This window comes from Mobula birostris, chromosome 30, assembly GCF_030028105.1.
Source record: "Mobula birostris isolate sMobBir1 chromosome 30, sMobBir1.hap1, whole genome shotgun sequence".
NCBI classification, from domain to species: domain Eukaryota; kingdom Metazoa; phylum Chordata; class Chondrichthyes; order Myliobatiformes; family Myliobatidae; genus Mobula; species Mobula birostris.
The window spans coordinates 11,766,841-11,792,216 of NC_092399.1; the positions used below are offsets into that span (position 1 = coordinate 11,766,841).

General features: G+C 43.4%; 1 protein-coding gene across 1 annotated transcript in view; it reads right to left on the reverse strand.

The window, feature by feature from the left end:
• LOC140190469 (hippocalcin-like protein 1) overlaps positions 1–19,533 on the reverse strand; it is a 141,525-nt gene extending 121,992 nt beyond the window's left edge. Inside the window, exon 1 of the mRNA XM_072247082.1 lies at positions 19,490–19,533. The gene's annotated coding sequence lies outside the window, so the exon portion shown is untranslated. The remainder of the gene's footprint in view (positions 1–19,489) is intronic.
• Positions 19,534–25,376: the final 5,843 nt, after the last annotated feature.

Sequence of the window (25,376 nt, forward strand, 5' to 3'; positions counted from 1 at the left end):
TGTCCAAGGGAAGGGCATTAGGACCCATATGGCTTCGCACCAGTGTGGTCGCAGAGCAATGTGTGACTAAGTGCCTTACTCAAGGACACAACACATTCCCTCAGCTGGGGCTCAAACTCATGACCTTCTGGTCGCTAGTCTAATGCCTTAACCACTTGGCCACATGCCCACACAATAGTATGGTCACTTTATATCAGCACATCAAGACTAGTGTGTTATACAGCAGGAGCAAACAGGAAGGTCAAGATCTATTGAACAGTTTTACAGCAGCATCCATTAAGGTGCCATATTAATGCAACAGATTGTTTCATGTGTGTATTATTGAGCAAAAAGTTATTGATGCTGAACTGCATAAGGAGATATTGGAACAGGTGACCGAAAGCTTTCCCAAAGCATGAGGAGAGTTGCAGAATTTTCAATATACCCAGTGCTGAGGGGCATGGCAAAGCCTCCAGTGGTAGCCTGACCATAAGACATAGGGGAAGAATTGGGCCTTTTGTCCCATCAAGTCTGCTCTGCCATCTCATCATGGCTGATCCATTTCCATCTCAGCCCCCATTCTCCTGCCCTCTCCCCACAAGCTTTCACACCCTGACCAATCAAGAGCCCATCAAACTCCACCTTATTTGCACCCAGCTACCTGCCCTGCATAGCCACCTGTGACAATGAATTCCACCCTCTGGCTAGAGAAATTCCTCCTCGTCACCATTCAAAATGGACAACCCTTGATTTTGAGGGTGTGCCCTCTGCTTCTAAACTCCCACACCAAAGAAAAGATCCTCTTCACGTCCACTCTATCCAGACCTTTCAAAATTAGATACGTTTCAATGAGATTCCCCCCCCCAATTAAATTTTAATTTTGCTTAGATTTTGAGCCGATTGCAAGCAGAGATGGGTCCCTTGGAGAAAAACGGGGTTGAAGTTGATGCGTCTTGTGAAAATCTATCAAAGATTTGGACCCTTTCAGTGGCAGGTACATCACCATTGTTTAATGGTGATGGCTTGATCCTACGTGCAAGAGTATGGGGGGGGAGGCGGGCGTTGCAAATAGGGAGGCAATTTTTTAAATTTAATCTCAACAACCAATTGAATAAAATGAATGTGGTATATTTACTCTTCCCTTCCGAGCAGTGTACACTGAGAGTGATTGAGTTGGTCTTAAAAGCAAAGGATTTGATCACCACCCGAAATACATTCTGGGGTATTAAAACATCTCAAGATTGGTTTCTGATGCCGACGGAGGATGTTTTCGAAATTCTGAGATTTATGTGATTATTGGTGTGGACTATAGTTTATATTGGTCTCCTTCAGTTTTCTGTGCTTTCTTTCTTGTTGTTGATTGGCGTGCTTGGGGGTTTGATGTCCTCGTTGGTGATATGTTAGTTTTTGTGCGAGGAAGTGGTTAGGGGTTTGGGATTTGACGCTCCAGCTGCTGTGTTCCGAGTGGGCGATTTGTTAGTTTTTGTGTGAGGAAGGGGTTTGTGAAGTTTTCTTCTTTTTTCATGCAGTGGGGTGGGGGGGGGGGGTTGATGGCTTTTCTTTCAATGACTTCCATATTTTTTTCTGCATTTCATGGCTATCTGGAGAAGAAGAATCTCAGAGTTGACTTTTGCATACATACTTTGATAGTAAAATGAAACTTTTGAACCTTTGATTGGATTTGACTGCGGTTCTTCCCACAGTAAAATAGTCTCAGTTATGTGGAAAGAACAGGTAATTTGTAAAGGTTTTAGACTGGTGCCAGTACCAGAGGAACTGTTAAGGATATGAATCACCAGCAGCAGGAAAGTGGGGGGGTGGGATGCTGTCAGAAACATTGCATATGATTTACATGGAAGTATCTTTGCTTAACTGTACATCTTTAAACTTTCAGTTCTTTCAGATGAAATATTAATCTGATATACTTATTGAGATTTCCGTTTTAGTTTAACTGAATAGCCTTTCACTTTTTTTTTACAAATGGAATATCTGATAGCAAGTTAATTGGGGCAACACATGGCCCAGTGTACTATTTAAAGACTGATAGTGACTATTTTTTGCTTTCGCCCTGATGAGTGTACATAATGAATCTATAATTTATCCCAAATTAGCTGACCCTCATCATGGGAAGTAAGCTCAAGCTGGAAAATGAGGTGTTCTGTTTTTATAGAATAAAACTTCAAGCTGTTCTAACAGAATACATTTGGGAGATGCCTCACTGAAGGGTGGTATTTAATGCCTAATTCACCCTGACAACACACACTAATCTAACATTATGTTTGTAGTTGGCAATGGATGGTATTTTAAAGAATGCGTGAAAGGTAGATTAAAAATACCTGGCCATAATAGCAACTCTCTGCATATATATGTGACGTTTTTGTTTCTTGCTTTATTGAATGTTAATAGGCAGGTCACAAATGTTCTACTGAATGAATATCCTCTTTTCCACTATCTCGCCTTCCAACCACTGTTTTTTTTACAACTACATGGACCAACCATTGCTCTGTGCAGGTAACTTTTACATGGCCTGAAAACTGCATGGCACTTTAAATGTGTTTTTCTTTTTGTAATTAGCATACTGTAAATATTTAGAATGAATATTGAAAAATCATATTTTTGATTTTATTCATTAATTGAAGGGTATAATGAAATACAGTACACCAAAGACAATCTTTCACGTTTCATAAACTTTTTCTTGTCTGCCTTTATTCCAGCTGTGTGGCAACAAAGGCTGTGTGCGTGAGAGCATTTCAGTTATGGCGCAGCCACATTCCTGCACGGCTTAGAGGGAACAGTGCTTCCAACTTCCAACCAATTAATCAAACCCAACTTTTTAGCTATTCTCTACACTACCTGTTCTAATACTTTAAAAAATAAATTCTGACTTACAATCATTCTTTTAAGCATTTTAGGATATTTATACATTGGCTAGGATGTTTATACATTGGCATGCGAGATGTTAAATAAATTCATGGATGGAAAGACTGCTACGCTGGTATTTGGAAGAGAAGAGAAATTGAATGTTGTCAGATAGCATACAACAAGTAATGCCTCTAAATAAATAAGCTTTGGTCTTTAACAATGAGTGTGGCTGAGGGATGATTCTAGTTTTGTGAATGAAGAGGAATACAATTTGAGTATTTTTTGTTTCTCATCTGGCAATGCTTTTGGAAGAATTGGGAATGAACTTGAAGCTGAGCAGCAGAAAGCTCTTCATTCTACAGGGCTGTGCAAAAGTCTTAGGCATACAAATGTAGCTAGGGTGCCTGAGACTGAAGCACAGAGCTGCATTTGTCAATGTGGAGCAGGGAGCTAGTTTGTAAATCTGGCAGGAGCAAAGGATGTTCAGAATGGTGAGGGTGGAGTGCCAGGGCAGAGGTGTGGAACAGGTGGCAGAGAAGGCTTGCCATGATCGGGGATGGTGCAAGTGCATGCACACCCAGCCCTAACACACCAGGCAAAGTCATTTGATTCTGAACAATTGGTGTATTGATTATTACAGTGCTTCCCGCTCCCTCCCCCTTTCCCAACCACGATTCCCCTCTCCCTGCCCCCTTCCCACTCTCAGTCCACAATACAGACCCATATCAGAATTAGGTTTATCATCACTCACATATGCCATGAAATTTGTTTTGCGGTTTGAGTATGGAAGAGAAAGTAAAGAGGCTTCAAGGGAATTTCGATAGGTTTAGCGAGTAGATAAGCACATGACAAATGAAACATAAATTAAGGCCCATCTTTCGGTACATGTACAATATATAAAATATTCTTTTTTCAATGATGAGAATTTGGGCGCTGTTGAAATTGAAATGAACCTTATACACAAGTCAATTGTATTCTGCAGGCAATTGGGAAGGCAAATGATACATTGTTTTTATTGCAAGGGCTTTTGAATATAGGAGTAAGAAGTTCATATTGTTTTAGGGCCTTAATAGGACTTAACTAGGACAGTTTTCTTCAGTTTCGGCCTTTTGTTTCAAAGGATCTATCTTACTTAATTATTGAGCTACGACGCGGAACTAGCCCTTTCGCTCTTCAAGCCATGTCACCCAGCAACCCCCGATTTAACCCTAGCCTAACCATGGGACAATTTACAATGACCTTGCCAACTGATAGGTCTTTGGACTGCGGGAGCAAACCTACACGGTCACAGGAAGAATGTACAAACTCCTTACAGGTAGCGGTTGGAATGGAACCCCTGTTGCCTATACCGTAAAGCGTTGTGCTAACCACAACGCTACTGTGGTGCCCTACGTAGACGGAGGTTGTGCAGCAGTGATTCATGGTGTTCGCTTTATGGATGGTAGGCTTGCTAGAGGAGATGGGATTGATTAAACTAGATCTATACTTTCTAGAGTTTAGAAGAATTAGGGGAGATCTCACTGAAGCCTGCAAACTCTTGCAGAACTTGTCATGCCAGGCATGGGAAGAATGCTTCTCCTGGCTGAGGAATTTAGAACCAGGGGTCATGATTTGTTCAGGCTGTTTAGAAAAAGACGAGAGGAATTGTGGGTGGTGAAAGTTTGGGTGCTGTATGCTGGAGGACTACAGCAGCCCAGTCATTAAGTTCCTTTCAAACAGATCAACTGTATCCAGAAATTCAAAGGAAGTAGTGGAATCGCAGGGACGTGACACTGATGTCGATGAGTAGCCATTGTCTTGAATGACTTAGTGACTGTTATGCAACAGGTGTTTGGGGCAGAATGCAGGTCCTCCATCTCTGTCTGTCTCTTCATTGCATACAGGTAAAGGAGGAAAGGAGGATTCTTCACTGCTGTTTCTGTAACAATTCGGGAGGCGGGAGGAGAAGATGGCAGCGCGATGCAGCGCGCGCAGCTCTCCGGTGAAATAATATTGTATCTGTTAAATAGGGGCCGTGGACAATTCTGATTTGACGGAGACAGACGTGAAAGCACAGAGGAACATCTGGAGAAATTTCTGAAACGCCGGTTCACTGCCGCTGTTACTGTGTGATCGAGAATCTTCCGGAGGGAAGGCCCCAAAATCCCTGGCTTTGCCTGCTGCTGGCGACCAAGGCGGAGGCCGAATCGTTCGGATAGAGATGGTGCTCGGTACTCGGTGTCAGAGGGCTGATCGGAGGCTCGAAGTTTTCGGATGACTCAGAGTCGGACTGTGGTCAGGCATGGCAGGGAGAGTTTTCTTCCTTCTCCCATCTGTGTGAGATGTGGGACATTCAAGAGACTTTGAACTTTTTTAGTGTGCCATAGCCTGTTCTTCATCAAGTTATGGTATTGTTGCACTGTTGTAACTATATGTTATAATTATGTGTTTTTTGTTAGTTTTTCAGTCTTGGTCTGTCCTGTGTTTTTGTGATATCACACCAGAGGAATACTGTATCATTTCTTAATGCACGCATTACTAAATGACAATAAAAGAAGACTGCGTGTCCTCATAATCTAATCTAATCTAATTCAGCCCTCAGCCCCAAGCCTGGAGGACCGCTGGACCACTTTTAGTCTGGACTCTACCCTTTGACCTGCTTAGCATGGGTGACCCTAACAAGAGCCTAAGCACTCTAGACAACATGGCTCTCTGGGTCTTAGAGGCACACCAGCCTCCAAACCCCAGGACAAGGTTGTGGTCCTCTTGGAGGACCCTGAAGGACAGAGCAGGTCAAAAGGCAAGTTGACCTGCTCCTGTCTCTTTCCTTGCGTGAGTTACAATTGTCTGTGAGTAGAGGAGTTTGGCACTGGATTGTTGCTGATGTGTGTGCCTTCACAGGCTGGCCATCTCCCATGACTTAACTGCTTAAATGCTTCAGACGCAAACATTAAGACGGAGGTTTTCTCTCTTGAGCAGTTATTATCTGAAATCCCATGTCTCAGAAGGCAATCGAAGCAAAATTAATTGAGACTTTTGATATAGAGATGGGAAAATACATTAAGGAAGTACAGGAAAGCTGCCAGGTAAGAGCATGGAAATGGAACTGAAGGGAATTCTCTTGTAAAAAGCCGGCACAGGCTCATAGGCTAAATGGGCCTCTGTTGTGCTCTAACAACGGTGTGATGTTCACAAAATGTAGATACAGAATTAAAGATATTTTTCCATTAAAAGGTAGGAAATGGCATCAAATGCAAGATCAAATTGAGGCCATGGGTACAATTAAGTTAAATGTAAAGAAATAGCCTGAAACTGAAAAAGGAAAAAAATGCTACAAATTATTAAGACTGGGTGGCTATTTCCATAATATTATAGTGGAGATGTATATAACATGCCAATGGTCAGTCAATATTGGTGAAATTGATCAGGCTTAAAAATTTATTCACTTGCAAAAAACTTTGCTTTTGAAAATTGGGCTAACCATATAGAGCAATTTCTTGTAAATTTGATTTCTTTTCAGTGTAAAACTATCTTGGATCACCTCAGCAGTCACACTATATGCAAAATTAAACTACCATAAGATTTTATTTTTACCTTTGTACCAAGACGCCTTGAAATAGGATTTTTATGGGGGGGGAAGGGGGATTGGTTTGGGGGTCACAAATCCCACTGAACCTGAGATGACGCATTTCCTAACGGGCAGTAGGTCACCCAGAACTTTGAACCGTCCCCAGATAAAAATCTGATGAGCTCTTATTCACTTGTAGAAGAACTTTAACGATGTTTTCCTAAAGAAATCACATTATAAAAAGAAGCAATGCTCCAACAATAGTTGGAAAGCAAAACACAGCAAATGTACATCTAATCTCCATAGCTGCTGCCTGACCTGCTGAGTTCGTGTGTGAGTGTGTGAGTGTACCTCCTTACCTTACTCTGGTCCTCTGGTGAAAGTACTCCCATATAGTGCTAGTGGATGTCAGGACTTAGTGCCGTACAGTGCAGGAACAGAGATAGATTTCCAAGCCCAGATGCAAGCATGAGGTTTGGTCTCATTGTTACCATGTTAAAAAACAACTTGGACAACCCTCACAGACCAGAAATTCTCGATGGAAAGTGCAGATGGGTGCATAGGCCAATAATGTATCAGTCACGGTGCCTCCATTTATTGAATAGCCTGCGGCACATTAACCAGCCCTACGTGTGGAGAATGGCTAATTGCACAAGGCTCTGATGAGCTGCTAGCAGTAATGGAACTGCAACCCAGCATGAATCATTTGCCTAAATACAGAAAGGAAAAGTAAACAAAAAAAAAACCGGTGACCTTGCTTTCCGACTTAAATGTAGAAGAACAAATGGAAAATAATTTCAGGCTCTTAAATTTTTTAGAATAATCTGGCATTTTTATTGTTTAATGTCGCATTTTCATTTATTTTTTAAAATGTCATTATCTTTTATCTATTCTGTGCCAGACAGTGCTTTAAGAAGGATTAATGCGACCAATGTAACATTTGGTCTAGTAGTGTTCTAATGCAGCTGGCGCTACCTCGCGCCAGATCAACAGGAGTGATAGACGTGCTAATGAGTCTATCATTACCCACACATGGCCTATGTGAGAGGGTCAGGCTAGCGGGCAAGGAAAACGTGTGGCTGAGTCCAGTCATTTTGAACCCGAGAGCATCTGTGCTGGGAAACTAGAACACCCTTTCCGAATACGGACCACAACTGGAAAATAACTTGTGCTGAAAATCAGGATTAATGATCAAGCTATCTTTTATTTTTTTTTAAACTGCCACGTTAGTCCAGAAGGGGATGAAATGAATTACAGAACTATCTGAGCAATCATTTGGCCCAAGGGATCCTCACCAGTTCTCCCACCCTCAGCCTCCTCCCCTCTGGAGCCAGCCCATTTCCCCACCCTCTGCCTTCTCCATTTGGGCAGAGCCCATCCCAACCCTCAGCTCCTTCCCGCTGGATGCAGGCCGTCCCCACACTCAACTTCCCCCCTGTAGATGGATCCCGTCTGACTCCCAGCTCCCTCCCTGTGGATGGATCCCGCCTCGACTCCCAGCTCCCTCCCTGTAGATGGATCCCGTCTGACTCCCAGCTCCCTCCCTGTGGATGGATCCCGCCTCGACTCCCAGCTCCCTCCCTGTGGATGGATCCCGTCTCGACTCTCAGCTCCCTCCCTGTGGATGGATCCCGTCTCGACTCTCAGCTCCTCTCCCTGTGGATGGATCCTTTCCCCACCCTCAGCTTCTCCATCCGGTTTAATGCTTTTTCCTCTCAATTACCTGTCAATTTTCTTCCAGAAGCAACAACCGAGTCTGCTCCCAGTGAGAGAGTTCTGGATCATAGGAATCTCAATCATGCTTTTTCATGCTTCTAAATTTTACCACTTACTCTTCTGCCAGTCACCTTAAATCTGTCTCCTGTGGGTCTTATTTCTGCGAATTACGTGGGAGAAAGAGAAGGAATAGACAACATGGCTCTCCAGTTGTGATCAACCAATATGAATAACGATCTCTGGCTTCAACTCCATCCTTGCCCGATCCTCACCAGCTTCTTATCCCCTACAATCAGAATATTCACAAATCTCACGGTTTAATATATCCAATGTCAACAGCTTCCAAATTCCTTTTGGGGAAGAAATATAGATATTCATAGCTCTAAGGAAAATTCCTCTTCATCAGGCTCATCACTGATCCCTTAATCCCATTCATCCTTTATATAAACTACCCCACAGGGCAAATGTGCTCAAGCAGCAACCACATTGTCCAATCTTCTCAGTATTCCATCTGCCACAGTAAGATCACCTCTCAGTTGTCCTGAACTTCAGCGACTATTGGCCTAATCTGCTCCATCGTTCTTCATTACAAAACCCTTAACCCAAGAATCAACCTAGTGAACCTTAGGGAGGCCAAAACTTTCAGGTATAGACTCACCAGAGCCTCTTGACAGCTTTGCTCTTGCAACAGCTCTTGCATTTGACTTCGAAGAAAAGCCAATATTCCACTGCAACACACACAAAATACTGGAGGAGCTCAGACGGACAGGCAGGGACCCAGGGGGAAGTGATAGGTAGATGAGAAGCAGTGCCTATCAATCACTCCCCCGTGTATCCCCTTCCTCCTTCTCTTTTTCCTATTTGTCCACACTCCTGTCCTATCAGATACCTCCGTCTCCAGCCGTTGACCTTTCTCACCCAGCTGGCTTTACCAATCAGCTTCAGGATAGCCTCTTTCCCCTCAACCCACCTTTTTATTCTGGCATCTTCCCTCTTCCTTCCCAGTCCTAAAGAAGGGTCTCGGCCTGAAACGTCGACTGTTTACGCCTTTACATCGATGCTGCCTGCCCTGCTGAGTTCCTCCAGTAGCTTCTGTGTATGTTCCTTTGAGTTTCCTTCATCTGCAAACTTCCCCGTGTTTCCAATATTCCACTTCCTGCCTTAATTACTTGAGGTGGCCCCATGCTAACTTTGACTATGTACAAGAACAAGCAGATCTTTCCAAACACCGGCATTTAATCTTTCACATTCATTCGAGAATACTCTGTTTTTCTATCCGTCCCGCCAAAGTGGATACGTTCTTCATATTTTACCATATCACATCTTATATTTTACTATACATATGTGCAATATTTTCTCAACCATTTCTGGTTTGTGCACATTCCTATGTATCTTTATATTATCAAAAATATTTACAGTGCTTCAACTAAAGTTAGTAATGTGGATTTCACATCCAGCAGATTATTTACAACTGGACCCCAGTCAGGCTGGAGTGGCCCTGGGAGTCTTCAGCATCAGGTCAAAGATGGGGAAAAAGAAAAGCTCAGCTGAATATCACTTTACTCTCAGCTGATGAATCAGTACTTCTTCCTTTTACACATCACTTGGAAGTCTAAAAGGCACAGCCTTTACTGTGGGAGGGAGAAATCAATGTCTATCACTGTTCCCCGAGGACATAGCCAACAGATTGGTCTATGGCAGGTGGAGCGAGGAACTACATGAGAAAGAAGCCACCTTGTCACCAGTCAATTCAGCCCATCTGTCACTGACAGATTTGGTGGGAAGGTTGCTGCACACGCTTGAGACAAAGACCATCCTCGCGTGGAGCATCGCCTATGTGGTTCATTCAGTCCCAGTCAAGCCATTAATGAGACACAACAGACTTCCGGTGGCAGGAGAAGTGCATTCGACCAGAATCTGCAACACCACGGGAATGAAGAAGCGGCTGAGAGAGGATAGGTGGGATAGAAAGCAGATGCTGAGTTCGGTCCACACTCTTGTACAGAGTACATGACAGAGAATGACCTTGGCAAACACCATTCCACACCATAAGCATCCAAAAGATCCTCCGCATTTTCTGGCCAAGGAAGATCTCCAACCACGCCCTACTCCTTCAGTGTCTCCAAGAGGACGTGGCCACAGCCATCATGAGGAAATGTTAGAGACGGATTGGGCATGTGATGAGAAGAGAGAACAACTCTGTCATCAAGACAGCACATCACTGGACCTCCGAAGGGAGGTGGAAACGTGGGAGACCAAAGACAACTTGGCGCCGTACCTTAGCGGTAGAAATAAGGACCCTGAACCACACCAGAGGCACATTAGAAAACATGGCCAAGGGCGGATAGAGATGGATGACCAAGGGCGGACAGAGATGGATGACCTTCATTGCTAGCAGCGTAACAGGCAGTAACTAACTCTCACAGATTCCAGTGTGATGCTGTCTTTCCCTTCCCTTCCAGCATTTAAAGGGACCATTCATCCATAATGCAGTGATTAATTCTTTATCACCAACATCTGTCTGTTACCATGCAACACCCACTTTTCCATTACCCCTATTTTCAAAATCCAGGGGGCACAAACTAATCAATGATTTACATGTCAGTATGCAGTCATCTCTGCTCACATCTCCAGACCACAGGGAGACAAAACTCCGAATGGGCGGGTGACTGCCTTTCGGAACTCCTCCATTCAGTTTACATGTGGAATTGAACCTCTTGCACTTACTTGTTGCTCTTCCACAGGTCTGTTCTCACTCATTTGCATTTTCCTAGTGAAGCTTCGTGCTCCTCATCTTTTCACCAATCACATCCCAATTTTGGATAGTCTACAGTGCAAGAGTAGAAACACTGACCTTTTTCAACTTCAGGCAACTCACAGATTTCCACAGATGTACCGTGGAGAGCAGTCTAGCTGGCTGCAACACCTTCTGGTATGGGGTGGGGGGGAAGCTGGTGCGCAGGATTGAAGTAAGTTGCAGAGAGTTATAAGCTCAGTCAGCTCCATCATGGGCTCCATAGTATCCAGGACATCTTCAAGGAGTGATGTCTCAAGGAGGCAGCGTCCATCATTAAGGACCTCCATTGGCCAGGACATGCCCTCTTCTCATTGCTACCATCAGGAAGGAGGTACAGAGCTTGAAGGCACACACTCAACAATCTAGGAACAGCTTCTTCCCCTCATATATACACACATACACAGTATTTATATTGTATGTATTTTATATATACGTAGTTCAATTTTTTTCTATTATCATGTATTGCATTGTACTGCTGCCACAAAAACAACAAATTTCATGAGATATGCTGGTGATATTAAACCTGATTGATTCTTGACCCACATCCCTCGTGTAGGACACACATGCCTAGTTTTCTTCTTCCGTTCGTCTTTTTATGTATATATAGTGCATAATAGAAATTTAAAAAGTAGTGTATATTCCGGCCCTTTGAGTCATGCCACCCAACAATCCCCTGATTTAATCCTAGCCAAATCACAGGACAATTTACAATGACCAATTAACCTAACAACCGGTATGTCTTTGGACTGTGAGAGGAAACCGGAGCATCCGGAGGGAACCCAGGCAGTCACGGGGAGAATATACATACTCCTTACAGGCAGCGGTGGGAATTGAACCTGGATCACCTGTACTGTAAAGCGTTGTGCTAACCACTACGCTACCGTGCCGCCTCATATCTTGCAATTCTTGTGCACACAACTCAGAGTTCATCTGCTTCAGAAAACCGCACTGCAAATGGTGGCTGCATATCCTCAGGGTAGACCACTTTCTGCTTTTGCTTTCCACTCCTCATTTTCTCTCCTGTAGCCCTCCTAATCTCCTCACCTGCCCATCACTCTTTCGGATGCCCCTCTTCCTTCCCTTTCGCCCATGGCCCAATGTCTGCCTCCTCTCAGATTCCTTCTTCTTCACCCTTTACCTCTTCCACCTATCACCTCCCAACTTCTCACTTCATCCTCCTCCCCCACCCATCCCCCTCCCCCTCACCTAATTTCATTTTTCACTAGCTTGTACTCCTCCCCCTCCCCTTACTCTAGCATCTTCCCCCTTCTTTTCCAGTACTGATGAAGGGTCTCAGCCTGAAACATCTACTATTTCCCTCCATAGACGTTGCCTGACCTGCAAAGGTCATCCAGCATTTTGAGTGTGTTGGCCCGGAATTTGGCTTTTACCTCTTGTTCTTTCCTCCCTCTCCCTAAACCTAAAATCTTCAAATTTCTCCAAGGCTACTGAATAATTATTAATGTAAATATTAACTCAAGCTTTCACTCCACATCTAACTGAGAATTTCCGGCATGCCCAGTTTTAATTTCAGCTAACGTAGTGTGCTCAGGTAGAAAACCGGCTCAGGATAGCAAAACAAGGTGTGCTGACTTGTATGAAGGAGAGACAAGAAGGAAACTAGGAAATGACGCCTATTTGTGGCGAGAGAAGAAATTTGACATAAGTTTGACCCTAATGCAACAAAGGCAATAGAAGCAACATGTCAATGCCATAATGGTGTTGAACATACTGCAAGAGAATATGGTGAAGGCAGAGGACAAGGGTTTCAGAAGAAACCATTCATGTTCCTGCATCCCAGGGGTAATGAACAGCATTGATCGAGGGGAGCAAAGCTCAGCTCAGCCCGATTCCTCAGTGAATGACAAAATTAGTATTCTGCAGTGTACATTCATCACCTGAAGAGAGCAGAGAGGTGAGAAGCATCAGGGTGAAAAAGGATGTAGCAGTCAGGAGTTGGTGTTAACTCTGTAATGTACTGGCAGAATCAACATGCCACGGTTGTCACAGACTATGTGCAGATGAGTGTGTACCACAAAATCCTTCAGCGTCTTCCCCAGCCAGAAGACCTAGATGAACCAAGAGGTTCGCAATCTGCTACGAGCTAGATTGGTGACATTTAATACTGGCGATCCAGGAAAATTCAAGAGGTCCAGGTATGACACCTGGAAGGCGATTTCCTGTGCAAAGTGGCAATCTAGACTGAATTTGAATCACAGAAGGAGGTTCGGCCACTGTGACAGGACTTGAACACCATCTTTCCCATAAAGCAAAAAGCAAAGAACATAAAAGGCAATGAGGTTTCGCCTCAGACATTTGCTTTGTATGGAGACACATTCACAAACCCACAGCTCCCATCAACACTGATCTCAGTCTCTGAGGCTGATGTAGGAGCATCCTCCAGGAGTGTAAATCCTCAGAATCCACCTGGTCCAAAGCGTGTACCTGGCTGACCACTTAAGACTTGTGGTAATTAACTGGCTAGAGTGTTTTCAGACATCTTCAACCTCTTGCTTTGGCAGTCCAAGATACCTACTTGCTTCGAGCAGGCTTCAATCATACTGGTACCCAAGTCGACGTAGTAGCCCATCTTAATGACCATTGTCCAATAGCACTTGCATCCACTGTGCTGAGGTTGGTCATGAACTTAGAAACGTAGAAAACCTACAGCACAATACAGACCCTTCGGCCCACAAAGCTGTGCTGAACATGTTCTTACCTTAGAAATTACCTAGGGTTACCCATAGCCCTCTATTTTTCTAAGCCCCATGTACCTATCCAGGAGTCTCTTAAAACAGGGGTCTCCAACCTTTTATGCACCACGGACCGGTTTAATATTGACAATATTCTTGTGGACTGGCCGAAGGGGGGGCGGGGGGGGAGGGTTCAAGTTCAACAGTGCGTGACAGGGAAAATGAGGAAAGGTGCAGCTGACTCATATTGTTTCATATCGCCAAATCATATCGTTTCCTCACGGCCCGGTAGCAGTCCCGGTACCAGTCTGCGGCCTGGTGGTTGGGGTCCACTGTCTTAAAAGACCCTATCGTATCCACAGACCCCATCGTAACATATCAACTCCTGCGTGAGGAGTGATCTGGATCCACTCCAATTTTTCTACTGTCACAACAGATCAACAGCAGCTGCCATTTCATTCATTCACTCCTCACTTAGCTCTGGAACATCTGGACCATGAAGATGCATGCTTCTGGATGTTCTTTATTGACTACAGCTCAGCATTCAACACCATCTTCCATCATCCCCCTCAAAACTTATCTCTAAGTTCCAAGACCCTGGCTTCTACACCTCCCTGTGCAACTGGATCCTCAATTTCCTCACTGGCAGACTCCAGTTGGTACAGATTGGCAACAGCACCGCCTCTACGTTCACCATCAGCAGGGTTGCACCACAAGGCTGTGTGCTTAGTCCCCTGCTTTACTCACGTTATACTAATGTCTGTGTGGCTAAGCACAACTCCATTGCCATGTTTAAATTTGCTGGTGACACCTCTGTTGTTGGCCAAATCAAAGGTGATGATGGATCAACAAAAAAGAAGGAGATTGAAAACCTGGTTGAGTGGTGCCACAACAACAACCCTTCACTCAATGTCAGCAGAACCAAGGAGACGATTACCAACTATAGAAGGAAGAAGCCAAAAGTCCATGAGTTAAGTCCTCATTAGGGGAACGGAGGTGGAGAGCGTCAGTAGCTTTAAGTTCCTTGGCATCAACATATCAAATCTGTCCTGGATCCAACATACAAGTGTCATCACAAAGTACCATTGCACCTCTACTCAATGCCCAGGTAAGGAAATGGCTGAAGAAAGAGGTGGATACAGCCCAGTCCAGCACAGGCAAAGCCCCCTGCACCACTGAGTACATTTAGAGTAAATGGAGCATGGCCATAAGAAAGCAGCATCCATGAAAAAGCTCCACCATCCAGGCCATACCCTTTTCTTGCTACTACCACTGTACAGGAGGTACTGAGGACCCACACCACCAGGTTCAGGAACAGTTATTACCCTATAGCCATCAGGCTCCTGAACCAGGGCAGATAACTCATTCACCACTACCCTGAACCAATTCTATGACTATAGACCCACTTTCAAGGACTCTTTACAACTCAAGTTCCTGGCATTTATTCAGTTTCTCTTCTTTTGCACACTGGTTGCTTATTAGTCTTTGTCTGTTTATGTGTAGCTCTTGTAAAATTTTCTGACTTAATTTTTTCTGCCAGTGCCTGCAAGGATATGAATATCAAGGTAACATATTACGGCATACAGTATATATAACTTGGGTAATAAATTTACTTTGAACTTTAAAAAGCTGGAGTGAGATGTAGGGGGTGTTACAATCTCATTGCAGTGTTACTGGTGGACCACAATAAAATACTCATCCATGTAGTATGAAAGCTGGTACCAGAGTCAAACCGATATGCAAGCTGTACAAAATGTTTAATCAAGCATGCTCTGACATGAGACAGCATTTCCACAGAATAAACCTGACTTTTCATCTGATATAACATGGGCAATTTTCAGACGAGTGGCTAGATTCTTGGAAGCAATCTCATGTAAGAAATATTATAGTTCACCTTTGACAATGTAAAAGGTGTATGCAATTGTTGTATTGAAATCTGTTTTGGTGCCAGTGGGCAGCGATAGATTAATACTCCAGGTCCACACATGCACACTTGGAATATTCTTTGCAGAGCTGCACAACCCTTCGCAAGACAAGTCATTTTCACCTGCGTTTTTGAAGGATGGCTGTCTTCAAAGCCATTTCAGGTTAAACTTAAAAATAAATCAGCTACTAAATCTGCCGATTGTGCAATGCATTAGAAAACCTTAAACTGACCTACACAGGGGGCTGGCTGCAAATTCAAACAGGCTTCTGTACATTTATGTTGTCTGTATAATCCCTACTTCTTAGTCCTATCTTTACATTCATTCGAAAAGAAAATCTGCAGGGCTGGCAATGTCAGCTGATTAATTCAGACAGATGCATTTTTAATTATCCATGAATTCACACTCTACTGGGCAGTGAGACTATCATTCACACCCACATGTAAACAAGATAAATTGTCTGAGATGCATAGCAATTCCTCCACAAGAAGGAATTGGCTAATGATTAATAAGTGCTGTGGGTCCTCTGTACAAATGAACAGGATCAATGCCAATAAACTTGGGCCAAGATTGTGTGTGTGGGTTGCTTCAATATTTGCTGCTCAACGCAAAATTGAATGTGTGCAAAAATTATACGTTGATTTTTAAAAATATATATATATACAGGTAACTCTTTGGTCTTGGATACTGGTAGCCTGCAGTATCGCTCACGATCAGCAATATTTATTTATTCAGATATAGTGTGGAACACGTCCTTCCAGCCCTTCGAGGCACGCCACCCAGCAATCCCCCAATATAACCCTAGTTAATCACAGGACAGATTACAATGACCAATAAACCTACCAACCGGTACGTCTTTGGACTGTTGGAAGGAAACCAGAGCACCCAGACGAAACCCATGCCATCACGGAGAGAACATACAAACTCCTTACAAGCAGTGGTGGGGATTGAACCTGGGTTGCTGCTACTGTAAAGCGTTGTCCTAACCGATACGCTACCGTCCTGCCCCACTACGCTAATATGTGCTGACCAAACTGAAATCCATAATGGTTAAACTTATAAAGACATTGCATAAAGAGCAGTTGGCCAATTTACTTCATATGTTACTCAATCACAGAGCAAACAAACAGATCAAAATACAATAAAACTGTACAAAGCACATTATTAAAAACAAATAGATGTTATGTGATTACAACCTATAGTTATAAAGCACCTGAACAGTGTCCTCACAGTTTATTATCACATGAATCCCTTATTGATGGCCATCATCTAAATGCTCCTGTATATTAATTATTCTTAATATAAAATTCCACTGATGATACATATTAAAAATCTTTGCCTTACGCCATGAAGAAATTCATGTTGCAAATGCACTAATAAATGGCATGCACAACTTTTGTTATCAAAGGAACTTTTTCCTTTGCATTACTGTTTATATTTTTAAGCATTTCTTCTTGTAATAGTTCTACAGATGTACTGTGGAGAGCATTCTGTCTGCATCACCGTCTGGTATGGGGGGGGTGGGGGCAGCTACTGCACAGGACCGAAATAAGCCGCAGAGAGTTGCAAACTTAGTCAGCTCCATCATGGGCACTAGCCTCCATAGTATCCAGGACATCTTCATGGAGAGATACCTCAGAAAGGAGGCATCCATCATTAAAGACCCCCACCCAGGACAAGCCCCCTTCTCATTGTCACCATCAGGAAGAATTACAGAAACCTGAAGGCACACACTCAGTGATTCAGGAACAGCTTCTTCTCCTCTGCCATCTTGATTTCTGAATGGACATTGAACCCATAAACACTATCTTACTACTTTTTTAATTTCTATTTTTGGCACTAAGTTAATTTAACTATTTTATATATATATATATATATTTATACTTACTGTAATTCATTTTGTTTCTCAATTATTATGTATTGCATTGTAATGCTGCTACAAAGACAACAAATTTCATGATGTATGCAGGTGATACTAAACCTGATTCAGATTCTACGACGTGAAATGGGACTTATTCTCTATCCTCATTGCCCCCCCCGCCAAAAAACTGAGAAGGGGTTAAGAATTAATTACATGTAGGCCAGTCAGGGCAGCAGATCTCCTTCTGTGAAAAAATTCTGCAAACCAGATGTGTCTTTATAACAATCTGGCAGCTTCAGGTTTGAGATCAGCAATCTTTAATAAGAGATTTATTTAACTTGAAATTAAATTCCCCAGTCCTGGAGGGGGATTTGAACCAACACATTTGCATTAACAGTCTGAGTCTCTGGATGCTTGTCCAACAGCTTAATAACAATGCTACCATCCAAAAATAATCAGAGGAAGCAAAGCTGAAATTTGAAACTGTGGTGGATTCAAAAGCAGTAATTTAGTCAAGGTCTCCGATTCTCTGAGACATGGACAACACTAATCATTTCACCCCTCCCACACATCTGAAAATGCACCTATTCCTTCCACCATTCCAGCATACCTGAAATCTGAAAGTCACTTTGCAGCAATAAGAAGCTTCAATATTTGACATATATAAAAATTGTTGAAACTTGATGATAAAGGTCTTCTAATTGGGGTAGTTACTTTGTGGATGGGATGACAGTGTATTAACCTTGAGAAATTCCTTGTTTTCCATGTTACAAGTGCCAGCTAACTGCAGTCTATTTTCTCATATGCATGAGAAGGTGAAGAATGGATTATTGCTGACCCACAGTGAAATATGATTGGGCTGGAGAAAAGAGAAAATTATCAATGCACAGAATGGGAATTTATCAGGGTGTAGAATGAATATTAAGATTGTGAAAATTAGAAATAGACTCTAAATTTATGTGCAATAGAAAACTTAGCAATTGCAAATGCAATATCAGAGTTTAAAGACAGGCGGACATACTGTACTTTATAAAAATTTGATTTGACACCCTAACTAAATCAAGATAACTTAGCCAGAGAGTGGTGAATCTGTGGAATTCTTTGCCAAAGGCAGCTGTGGAGGCAGATATACTTAAGGCAGAGGTTGACAGATCCTTGATTGGTCAGGGCATGGAGGGACATGGGGAGATGGCAGGAGATTGGGGCTGAGAGGGAAAATGGATCAGCCATGATCAGCCTGACTTGATGGGCCAAATGGCCCAATTCTTCTCCTATATCTGACAGTCTTAATAGATCAGAAGATTTGACTGAAGCCACTGACCTGCACTAAGACATCTGGGACCTACCTTTCACTTGACTTTATGATTGGAGAATTAAATGAATGGAATGAACTTATCTAGACTTGGAATAGTCCACTGTTTGGCAATCCAAATGGAGTGGCGAGTACAGTGTATCAAGGCTGGTAAAACAGGCATTGTTTAATTTTACCTGGAATTTCAGGATAGCTAAAGCCGTACAGGTAAAAGGTCGCTGCAGGAACTAGGAACTCAGAACCCATGTCAGTCAGGGTCTCACGCCTCGGGGCTTTAATGCTCCTGACGGTTGTGACTATGGGCGCTAAAGAACACTTTGCATCAATGTAAACCCGGCTGTTTAAGCAAAGCCTTGATGTGCGGAGGTCCTACATTCTTGCAGCAGGAGATGACCGCTAGAAGTGTTAGCGTTTAGATTTAAAACGGATGCAGCCTCAGAAGCACAATGCTGCATCGTATTACCTACCCAGAGTCAAGCATAATCAAAAATAATGACACGTTGAGTTTTCTTTCACAAAAAGTGAAAACAAATTTATCCACTCACTCGAAGATTATTTCATTTCCCGCGAAGTGTGCGGCTCCATTGAACCTCTCAGAGTGCGAGCTGCTAACTCAACGCAAAACTGGAGCACATGCAGCAAGCGCTTCAGACCTCCGGCTACAGGCAACGGATTATCATCGTCTGATTAGCAGACTGCACCGAGATTTATTCCCGCAAATCCTCCGGCGCTGCAAACAACAACGGGATAACAGGGGAGAAAAGACATCATTCCAGAGTAAATTAATTTTGACTTACCAGTTCTGAGAAGTTGGAGCTCGAGTGGAAAACTAAGTTGATCCGAGGGGATAAAATCTTCTTCGCTCTGGAATTAAAAAGATCTATTTACTGATTGTTAAAACGACCAGAATGCAGCCCCATGCAGTGAAAGGGCTCTGATAATAGACCATTCACCTATGCAAGTATGCCACTGGTATTCTCCACGGCATTTAAAAGTACATGCAGATTCTCTTTAACCGCATTTACTCGCGCTGAAAGTAGGCAAGGTAGACCCATTTATCCAACACATTTATTAAACTGTTATTCGGGACTGCATCAGAAGTAATAACCGGTGCTCAAGGTCATCGCCAGAAAATTAACGCGATTTAACACATTGTAAATGCTGTTCGCGGCAACCGAAAAGACCGTGATATACATCAAACGGTACAGCAGAAATTGTAATTTCAAGTGCAGAATTGTTGGTGTCCAGGAAACTGAGTCCATCCCCCTGAGACTCAATTACTTCTCAGGGGACATTTAATCCAGGCTCTGCACTTTACCTTCCAGAGACGGAATGCAGTCCTCTTGCCTTGTCTCGGATGTCCTTTTAATAAAGTCAATCCCGACGTTGGGACGACGTGAAACCGACACAGTTCAGGAGCACAATGCAACAATGTAACAATTCGCAGCAAGGCTGAGTCTAACACAGAGCGTACCCATTCCGCTGCGGGGGAAAGAACGCTTGCCCTCCGAAGCACGTTGTCACTTTACGGACACCAAGCTGTTCTTTCATTTCACGTGTATCATTTATTGGTGCGGTAATTGCCCGTGTCGTGGCCGGCACCTTTCTTTTTTGCCAATTTATGAAGCGGCTGATAGGTTTTGAGTTACATCTGCTTCCCCCACCCCCCGTCCCCTGTTCTGTGTTGATGCATTCCTGCGAATTGTATCTTCCAGCAGGATGTCCAGGCTGTATCAATGAAGGCGGGAGATGCTCTTGAACCCTTGCTGGTAGAGCACGCTGATATACATCAGTCACGGCACAGGCGAGTGCAGCAGAGTTTTTGCACGACATTTTCCAGATAAAAAATGCGGTGGCGATTTCATTCACCAAGACTTGAGGCACAGCCTGCGCTATAAATATATCGCGTAGTCTCGAAATACTCTGCGTATAAACTTTGCTACTTACCGAGCGACAATTGATTGATACTCTTCAATGATGTGTCAGAGTAATAATGGCCGCGAAGGTACCAGCTTTGTGATTTCCTTCGCCAGCTCAGAACTGTATTTCTGACAGTGACAGTAAAGGTCAAGCAATCGAATGAATGCGATCTTCCAGTGGCTTGCTGATAAATTGGCTGGTTGGCGGGAACTGAATGAAACGCGGTAATTCAGTTGCGGGTCCAATGAGTTTAGATTAGGCGTTTAAAGCAAAATCACATTTTCTGGCCAGAGACGGTGATATTTATTGGCTCTGAGAAATTGGGGCCATGAGCTTCTTCAATTTCTGATGAAGATGCTCCCATAATTGTGTTAGGCCGGCAGTTCCAGGAATCTGTCAGCATTGCGCGTCGGGGGAGGTGTGTGATGTGCGGGGGCAAACTGGACTTGGAGCTAATGGTGGCTTCCAGGGCTGAGGTCTGTTACAATGTTGGTTTAAGGGTCCATCCCAACTGAAGTGCTGGTAGAGTTGCTGGGTTAACACCAACATAAAATATAAAGGCCATTCGGCCCACCGAGTCTGCTCCATCAATGTCATCATGGCTGATCCATTTTCTCCCCTAACACCAATCTCTTGCCTTCTCCCCGTATCCCTCCATGTCCTGACTAATCAGGAATCTATCAACCTCTGCCTTAAATATACCCAGTGACTTGGCCTCCACAGCTGCCAGTGGGAATGAATTCCACAGATTCCCCCTCATCTCTGTTGTAAAAGGACGCCCCTCTATTTTGAGGCTGTGTCCTCTGGGCTTTGACTCCCCCGCCATAGGAAACATCTTCTCCACATCCACTCTATCGAGGCCGTTCAATACTCAAATTGCTCCAATAGGCCCTCATTCTTCTGGATTCCAGTGCGTACCGGCCCAGAGCTATCAAACACTCCTCATATGACAAACTTTTCAATCCTGGAATCATTTCCATGAACCTCCTAATGCTTTACTATTGTCAAAATACTGAGCTACAGGGAAAGACTTGTATGGCGTGCTGTCCACACAGATTATTCATTACAACATTGAGGTATTTCAAGGTAAAATAATAGACTATGGAATAAAGTGTTACAGTTGTGGAGAAAATGTAGTTAGACAATAAAGTGCGATACCACACTGAGGTAGATTGTGAGGTCAAGAGCCCATCTTATCATATTAGGCTTCTGTCTTATGACAGCTGGGTAGAAACTATCCTTGAGCCTGGTGCTACATTCTTTTGGGCTTTTGTATCTTCTGACCAACAGGAGAAGGGAGAAGAGATCATTTTCAGAGTGGGCGGGATCACTGATGATATTGGTTACTTTACGGAGTCAGCAACAAGGGTAGGCAGAGTCGATGGAGGTGAGCTGGTTTCTGTGATGTGCTGTGCCATGATAAGACCGTAAGACATAGGAGCAGAATTAGGCCATCTGGCCCATTGAGGCTGCTCCACCTTTCAATCACAGCTGATCCTTTTTTTTACTATCTCCTCCTCAACCCCAGTTCCCGGTCTTCTCCCCGTAACCCTCGATACCATGTCTAATCAAGAACCTGTCAACCTCTGCCTTAAATACACCTGACAACCCGGCCTCCACAGCTGCATGTGGCAACAAATTCCACAAATTCACCACCCTTTGGCCGATGCATCCAGACAGGATGCTTTCTATAGTGCATCTCATGTTCTCAATATTTATTGTTTATTTATTTATTATTATTTCTTTCTTTTTGTATTTGCACAGTTTGTTGTTTTTTGCATGCTGGTTAAATGCACCCATAGGTGTGGTCTTTCTATTATGGTTATTATTTTATTATGGATTTATTGAGTATGCCTGCAAGTAAATGAATCTCAGGGGTGTATGTGTTGACATATATGTACTTTGATAATAAATTTACTTTGAACTCTGAATCAATTAGAAAGTTGGTATCTTCTGGTCTCGGCTGTGAGAGATTTGCTCACTGTCAAGTTAATCTGACTGAATATTATCAAGTGTCTAAGTCTCCTTCCCTCCTCCTCAACTTCCCTTGGCTGCTTGTTTGTCCTGAGTGGCTCTCCCCCATGCGAATTTTTCTGTGATCACCAGTCCACCTCAGGCTCTGCCACCACAGACCCTGCTCTCCACCTCTCCAGCCCTCACATTTGCAGTCTTTGAGACCGCTGGGGATTCTGGATGAGGGCCCAATTCTACCGCAGGTGTTGCTTTAGACATCCTCTGGGGTAAAATATCAGAGGAAAATGGTGGGAGAGGGTTGCCAAAGGCCAGCTCTAAACTGTAACCCCTAAACTGGGGTTACATAATTGTGGGTCATTTCTTGGCCCTAATTCAGTGTGGATTCAGAATAGTGAGCAGGAAACTGAGACATATAGAGAGGGAGGCAGGGGCCTGTTAGAATGGGATTCCAAGCCATTATAGCTCTTCAATTATCCAAGTTGGGAAAGTACTTCTGACCCTTTCCAATTTGTTACACTGCTCCCTGCTAGTCATACACAGGACTTGGTGGTGGACGTACTGGAAGTATCAAATCGAGAAGGTAGTCTTAACCTGTTTGGCTGCTTTGTCCTCAGCAGAATTGGAGATGTTGAAGTTGCACTTACCCAGATGTGAGATATAGTTGTGCTATTACTTAAAGGTAGTGGAAAGTCAACAATGGTTTCAACAGTCGAGCTGCTCATTGTGAAATGCCCATCCTTTCATCTGGTTATGTTGCCAAGTGACTAACATGGCTATGGACTTTAAGTCTCTGGTTGGTCACTCTCAGCAGGTTCATGATGAAATCCTGGGCCATATAATGTGTCAGTGGTTATGCTTTCTCTGAGAGTCATAGGGTCATGGAGCACTGCAGGACAAAAGCAGGCTCTTGGGCCTATCTAGTCTACACCGGCCTGGTTGTTTGCTTAGTTTGCATCTACCTGCACCCAGATGATACCCCTGCACCTATCCAAACTTCTCTGCAATGGAACCCGCATCTACCACTTCTGCTGGCAGCTCGTTCTGCACTTAACCCACCCTGGTGAAGATGTTCCCCCTCGGATTCCCCATAATATTTCACCTTTCACCCTAAACCTATGACCTCAGCCAGCCTGAGGAAAAATCTTTGATGGAGGTGGCCATTTCTTGGTACTAACGTGCTGTGGATTCAAAACAGCGAGCAGCAAGCAGGGAGATATAGAGGGGGAGAGAAAAAAACAGAAAAGCATATTAGATCTTCAAGGAGCGATGCTTCAAAAAGGCAGCATCCATCATTAAGGACCCCCATCACCCTGGACATGCCTTGTTCTCATTGTTCCATCAGGGAGGAAGCACAGGAGCCTGAAGGGACACACTCAACCATTCAACTTCTCCCCCTCTGCCATCCGATTTCTGAATGGACATCGAACCCATGAACACTACCTCACTACTTTCGTTGCATTATTTATTTAATTTAATGATTTAATTTGTATTTACAGTACTTACTGTAATTTACAGTTTCCTCTCTCTATTATTATGTATTGCAATGTACTGCTGCCACAAAGATGAATTTCACAACATATGCCGGTGATATTAAACCTGATTCTGATTCTGATTCTGATCAGGTTTTCAGCTAATTATGCAATAATCTAAACTGGGAAAATACTTGCGTGAATATGATGGGATCAAGACTGCCCTATGTCACCTTTGCAATTCATACAAGCCGCCTTTATTCCACCTTGGTTCAAGTGGAGAACGCTCTGCTGTGTTAGAGCAAATTAGCCATTTTCCTCATCACTCTGTTAAGGACGACAATAAAAGTTTTGTCCTGTTGCTATGAAGCAAACCGAATCATGGTTAAGACTGATTACCCTCTCACAGCCGATCAGAAAATATTGCCTCAACAAATTGATAGGTTTGAAGAATGTGAAGCCGCCAATACATTCATGCAAAATTAAGTTTTCTGAAATATTTTTATAGGGACTATCTGAAATGAAATTAATTTTAGCAATTCCTCTCAATTACAGCAAATTTTGATAGTAGCATAATCTTTTACGTTTAACATGAAGAATTATGGCATGAAAAAGAAATTAAAGCTTGACTTCCTCTTCTAACTACTGTAAAAATAAGGAAAACTTGTTAGTATAATGCCTGTCACAATCTTATTAGGGTTATTGATGTAATACAGAAAATGTTGAATGTGTAATCTATAGCCAGCTGGGAAGACATAGATCAAACACATTCATTATTGATGCTTATCGGGAAGGCTGACAGGTAACAAGTAGGTGCGGGTGAAGTGAACGGACAGCATAATGGATGGTATGTGTGTGGAACCATACCTCAGAAAAGAATCATAGCAATACGGAAATGGGAGGAGAGCAGAATGTTATATGAACCAATTGTTACTAAAGTGGGAACACCACTTCTACTCATCTCCACTCTGCTGAATTTACCATATTAGTATGCAGAAGGCCAACCTCATTGCCCAGGGAATCTCCGTGCTCTGCAACACTTCTTTAGGGGATAGCCAATCGAAGTGAGCTGCAGACAGTTGTAAAATTAGTCAGCTCCATCATGGGCACTAGCGTTCCATAGCATCTAGGTCATCTTCAAGGAGCGATGAGTCAGAAAGGCAGCAAACATCATTAAAGACCTCCACCACCCAGGACATGTCCTCTTCTTATTGCTACCATCAGGAAGGAGATACAGAAGCCTGAAGGCACACACTCAGTGATTCAGGAACAGCTTCTTCCCCTTTGCCATCAGATTTCTGAATGGACATTGACCCCATGA